This window comes from Peromyscus californicus, unplaced genomic scaffold (genome assembly GCF_007827085.1).
Source record: "Peromyscus californicus insignis strain IS unplaced genomic scaffold, ASM782708v3 Scaffold_1__1_contigs__length_55948999, whole genome shotgun sequence".
Lineage (NCBI taxonomy): Eukaryota > Metazoa > Chordata > Mammalia > Rodentia > Cricetidae > Peromyscus > Peromyscus californicus.
The window spans coordinates 50148690-50155066 of record NW_026294492.1 but is presented as its reverse complement, the minus strand read 5'-3'; positions in this window follow the sequence as shown (position 1 = coordinate 50155066).

Here is a 6377-nt window from a genome sequence, read left to right as displayed (position 1 = left end):
GCCCCCAGCCGGTGACGTCACCCTTCCGCCGCGGCGGCCGCGGGGCTGGCCGTGTGAGGAACTGCGCATGCGTGCCGAGGAAGGTCCAGTGAGGAGGCGCGGCTTGGTCACGTGCTGTGGGAGCCTTTAGAGGGCCGCGGGAGCACGTGGGGCGCGGGACACGTGGGCCCGGCCTGCCTCCCCTGTCTTCCCTTTAAACTCAAGGTGTGCTATAGCCCAGGCTAGCTTCGAATTCTGTGCGGCTGAGGACGACCTGATCCTCCTGCCTCCGCCTTCCCGTTCTGCTTCCATTGGCCAAAATATCCTTTCCCTAAAATCTTTCCCATCAAGCCGGGCTTGCTGGCTTAAGAGGCTGAGGCAGGAGGATGTCAAGTTTCTGGACAGCCTGGGGCTAACCATGAGTTCGAGACCAGCTTGGGAAAAGCAGGGAGACCCTGACATGAGATGAAAGAGGGGCTCGAAATAGCTCGGTGCATAGAGGTGTTTGCTGCCAAGCCTGAGTACTTGAGTTCGATCCCCGAGGTCCCACAGTGGGAGGCGGAACCCGACTCCACACACATGCGCACACGCATGTCAACGGAGCTACTAGACATGTCAAAAAATAAAAACACAGCAAAAGACTGAAGAAAACCTTAAAACAAAGTTGTCACGGGCGTGGGGCTGCCAGCCCGTCAGACGGCAGCAGCAGGAGGATTGCTGCGAGGTCCAGCCTGGGCTATACACCGAGATCCTGCCTCAGGCAACAAAACGATTTTATTTTACAATTTGGGTTTCTCCGCTTCAGAATTCATTCATTCGGGCCGGAGCTGGAGACCTGAGCAAGCGCCTGGAGTCGGGCGGAAGGACTGGGTCATAAACAGGGGAGAGTGTCATGAATAATTGACAAGGCGCCTAAATTAAGAACAGGGCTTCCCAGGCCGGCACCGAGGGAGGCCAGGTTTGCGGAGCCGGCTTGTCCTCTTGCCTGGTGGGGTGGACCCTGTCTGCCCTGCGTGGTCCACGCACCAAGCGCAGCTTGGCGAGGCTGGCTGCGCACAGTAGGTGCCTGAGCTTGCCTTCAGAGGGCCTTGGTGTGGTTGCTTGTGCACAGAGGCACTTGAAATCTGCGCACTCCGAGGCGATGCCTGGCCTGGTTTGCTGCGCACAGTAGGTGTCCAGCCTGGCATTTCCCCTGCAGGTGTTTGGCACGGTTTGCTTTGCACGCGGCAGGCACGCATACTATGGAGCTGGGGGCTGGCAGGGCTGGCCGTCCATCAGGGAGGGAACCAGGTCTCGTCCTGTCTGTCCGAGCTGAGTAACCGCTTCGGCCCCCCGGGTCCTGGTGAGCAGTGAAGGGGAACGTGTAAACCGCGCGGGTCTGAGCGTCTGGAAGCTTCCGGCGGCCATTCATCCACCCGCACAGCCAGGCCGTGTTAAATGCAATGTACAGGAAAGTAGCAAACAGGACAATCGGCCTGCAGCTGACAGGGCGCAGACAGGTCACAATACATCAGCTCAAAGTGGGTTATCCATGCAGCCGCGGCCCGCCAGGCTGCGTGGCTCCAGCCACAGTGCCTCCCCCGCGCTCCTCCCACGCAGGCTCCGGGCTACCCCAGGACCCTCGCACATGCTGTGCCCTTGCCCTAGCGTGCTGCCCAGAACCGACCCTTGCCAACCCCGATTCCTGACAGATTGTTCTCCATATTGTGGTGAAGTGACTGTGAATTTCCTAGGACTGATGTCATGAGGACCCTTTGGTTTGTTTCCCATGAGTCACCCTACTCTAGCTGTGCACCTTGATGTCCTGTCTGTGTGGGGCTGCAGGAAGGATAAGAGGCATCCTGCCAACCACCTCAGGGGTGGAGCCCCGCCTAGAATCCCCCAGTGAGGGGCTGTGGGCGTGGTCAGGGTGGAGCCCCGCCTAGAATCCCCAGTGAGGGGCTGGGGGCGTGGTCAGGTGGAGCCCCGCCTAGAATCCCCAGTGAGGGTCTGGGGGCGTGGTCAGGGTGGAGCCCCGCCTAGAATCCCCAGTGAGGGGCTGGGGGCGTGGTCAGGGTGGAGCCCCGCCTAGAATCCCCCAGTGAGGGGCTGGGGGCGTGGTCAGGGTGGAGCCCCGCCTAGAATCCCCCAGTGAGGGGCTAGAAGCCTGGTTCAGATAACAAGGTGGGCCAATGCCCAACTTTGCAACGTGAGTTTTGTGGCCTCCAGCCCCTGAGGGAAGGTGCTGAGCAGACCAGTGGGATCCAGTCTTCTCTGGAGGGGGCCGGTTGGGCCCAGCAGGTGTCCCGACCCGTAGGTTCTAGGCTTCTGCTTTCTGCCCAGCCTGACACATTGGGGGGGAGGGTGACTCACTGTTGGGTGAAAAGTTTGTTCGCTCTGGAACATTCCTTCCCTACTGCACGCGTGGGGTGGGAGGGGCTCTCCCCAGACGCCCACCCTCCTCTTGGCAACTTCCAGAACCTAGTAATTATTTCCTGCGTGTGTGTGTGTGTGTTTTGCTGAGATTCCGGGGAAGCACCGAGTGTCTCCAGACAGGATTCTTCTGGCCAAGTGGGATCCTGTGACCACCCTGCGGTGTCCTGGGCTCTGTCCCCAGCACCATGATGGCCTGTCACCCGGGAGACAGAGGCAGGGGGATCGGGGGCTCAAGGTCAGTCTTGGCTCTAGAGTGACCTTAAGGGCAGCCTGAGGTACAGAGAGAGACCGGGAGGGCTGTGGGCAGGGGCTCAGGGTATAACCTGGGCAAAGGGCTTGTGTTACATCCCTGGACCGACGTTCCACATCTACAAACACAATGCAAAGTCTCTGCCGTCGTGGGAGGCTTGGGACCGGGTCAAGAAGGCCAGTCGTGACGGGGGATGCCCAGAAAATGCGGCCCCATCACCTACCCCTGCTACAGCTGGAGAAACTGAGGCTGTAGGGGAAGAAAGGTATTGTCGGGCTCTGGGCCGAGTTTGGTTTTGTTTGATTTTTTTGAGACAGAGTCACACTAGCCCAGGTTGACCTCCCATGTCCCATTCTGCAGCCACAGCCTGCTGAGTGCCACCACACACCGGCCCAGACGATGCCCTTCTGTCTCCGCGGACGCCCCCGTGATGTTAGAGAAAAGCCAGGGGCCAGGACGCAGCTGTGAAAAGGTCCAGGGCGGGGGGCAAGGCCATGCAAGGGCCCCTGAGCTGGAGGAGGTGGGCTCCTGGAAGGACTGGGGCCACGACCTGGAAGGTGGGAGCCGTGGAGCGCAGTGGCCGAGGGAGCTGGCCCTGCTCACCGGCGCCCCCTGGTGGCGGCTGCAGGAGACTGACCCTGGAGGAGCTGCCCGCAACCCCAGCGCTGTTCCACCCTGCGTTCCGGGCACTCTGTCCCGCGCGCATGGTTGGTGCTCTGTGAACAGAACAGGCGCAGAGAGGCTGAACACCAGCCTGGCGTCACACAGCACAGCCAGGAGAGGAAACCCATCTTTTGTTCGCGGGATGGAGTTGATTCAAGCCTGGGCGGAGGGCGGCGGGGGCTGGAAATCCAGATGGGCCCCCTTTGCCCTGGCATCAAAGGCTCCCGAGAAGAAGCCACCAGGGGGAGCCCCCCACGGGGCAGGCCGGACTCCCAGGATGGGCTCCACACTCCCGGTGCGGATGGGCCTTGGCTGGTTGGGACCCTACGAAGACTTACACACATTTAAAATCCTTATCTGTTAAGACGGAACCAGGGCCCCTCTCTGTCTGAACCCCGGACCCTGGCACACAGATTCCCGTCCCTGTCACCCCCCCATTGTCCCCTTGTTCCTCCTATGCTTTCCTATGACCCTGCTCACCGGTGTCACCAGGCCAACCCAGGGGCAATCTTAGACACACACACAGACACACACACACACACACACACACACACACACACACACACACAGTGTTGGGACACCAAGACCCGACGGGACCAGGTGTTGGTTACTGGAACAGAATGTGCAAAGGCGCTGAACGTGAGTCTTCTTAACAGAACAGGAGTGAGGGACCCTCGGTGGGGAGGGAGGGGCTGACACCCCCACGGGGGGGGGGGGGACAGACGGACACACACACACACACACACACACCCCGCCCCGTTGTTCCCTTATCAGCTGCAGACCAGCCAGCTCTCCACTCTCCTGGTAGTATAACTGAGACTTTCCCGGTTTCAGCCGCAGTCAGCATGTGTCGGCCTCGTCGCCCCCGGATGCAGACTTGAGAGTCAAGTGATGGCCGAAAAACTAAAGAGAAAATTATTTTTAAATCCTCTTTTCTCAGGAGGAGAAAGAGACGGGATATTCCAACACAGCGGAGGCCGGGGAATGCCCCGGATGTAAAAACACACGCTTCCTGTCCTTGCAACTGCAGGGCAGGATCCTCCACAGCCACAAAGTGACTGCTCGGGCTGGCGCCAGTTCGAGGCTCAGTGCCAACTCCGGACCAAGACCGGCGAGGCCCGAGTCCTCAGGGTCATGGAGGGGTCATGGTCGGTCCACGCAGGACCCTCCCTGAGTCTTCTTGCTTTTTCTTTCATTTTTGCTTTTTAGCTTTGTTGTTTAGAAGGGGAGTGGATTCCATTTGTAGCTTAAAAAGAGAGTTCTGGAAGACGCAGGGGCAGCATTCCCCCCGCCCAAAGCTTTCTGCAGCTGTGTCAGCATTCTGAGGACAGGCGAGGTGGCTCAGTGGGTAGAGCGTTGACTCAGGATGGAAGAGGTCCTGGGGTTCTGCCCCCAGCACTGCAGGAACCTGACGTGGTGGTGCTCACCTGGCATGGGGGATCAGGAGTTCAAGGCTATCCTTGGCTACAAAGTGAACTCAGGGCCAGCCTGGGCTATCTGACACCATGTCTCATTAAAAAATAATGAATATTCTGAGCATCAGTCTCAGAGGAAAAGAAGTGCTACAGTCTACTAGTGATGTCTGCTCATTGGCTCCTGGGGAGAGCTCCGTTGTTGATTAGTGATGTCTGCCATAGCAGCTGACTAAGACATGGTGGTCTGTGTGCTACACCCATGTGCTCCCAGGAACAAGGGTCAGCTTCTGCTCAGAAAACCACTTTGTAACCTCCAAGGGCAGCATTAGGAGGGTTGTTGGCTGTTCTTATCTGAACAGGAAGGAGTGGAACCTTCCGTGTTGGCTTCTCACCTTGTGCCCGTGGGTTAAGTTGCTTCCTGTCTCTAATCCTCCATTTTCTCTTCTAAGAGAGGACAGAACAGCCTTGCCGGCCTGGGGTTACGGGTGGCCTGGCTGCCACTTGGCTGCTCCAGGCTCCTGTGTGGTGCCCAAATCAATTCACTTGCAGCTTCAGCCCCAGGCTGGTGCCAGCTCTGCCCTGGAGACCTCAGAGCCCATCAGTCGCATCCTGCACCTGCGTTCTGCCCTCCTTGCCCATGTCCACACTTGGTGACAGCAGATCGTTGAGACAGAGGCAACTGAGAGGGTTTGGCCTGAGCCTCTCCTGGGCGGCTGCCCACACACCTGGCCTGGCCATCCTCCAGCACTTGGCCTGGTGTCCCTCCACAGTTTATGTCTGCAGGTGGCTGGGACAGCACTACCCATTTTAGCACTTGGCAGGGACCCCGGCAAGGCAGAGGGAGAGGGGACACTGTGACAAGTCGTCCAGTTGGTCACAGAGTGGACTTGCCTAGTTGTTGTCTTGAGACTTTGTAGTCCAGGTTGGCCTTAAACTCACAGCAGTCCTCCTGCCTCAGCTTCCCAAGTGCCAGGATGACAGGTGACAGTCGCCATACCCAGCATCAGCTCCATGGACCATTTCTTGTGGAATTGTGCAAAATAGCAGAAAGAAAACTGGAGCCTCCCTCCTGGGTGGAACCCAAGCATTGGGGAGGCAGAGGCAAGTGGATCTCTGAGTTCGAGGCCAGCCTGATCTACAGAGTGAGTTCCAGGACAGCCAGGGCTACACAGAGGAACCCTGTCTAAAAAAAAAAAGTTACTGTATAGAAGGACACAGGGGTCACGATGTAAGAAAAACCAGAACATGGTGGGTAAACATATGCACCCAGTCGCTCGGGGCGACTGTGATAGTGGCCCCTGGGACAGGGTGCTGTGTGGCTGGCACCCTGTAAATTCATTTGAATCTGCAACAGCGGATTAAAATCTCTTTCATGATTTTGAACTGCTGTGTGACATTCTGCAAATCACTCCTTCTCTGTGCATCATGCACTGTCCTCATCTACAAAGCAGGATGGCACAGCTGAGCAGCCAGCCCTGAGGACAGTGTGTGCTCTTCAGGACCAGACCAGAAGATCTGCACAACTCCTCTGTGCCGAGCGGGTTTCCTCAGCTCTTGGCACCAGCCCCAGTCGGCACCTGCCACCTCCTAGCTGGTGACCTCACCCCTTCCTCTCTTCTCTCCCTCCCCTGCCTCCAGGGACCAGCCTCGGAGCA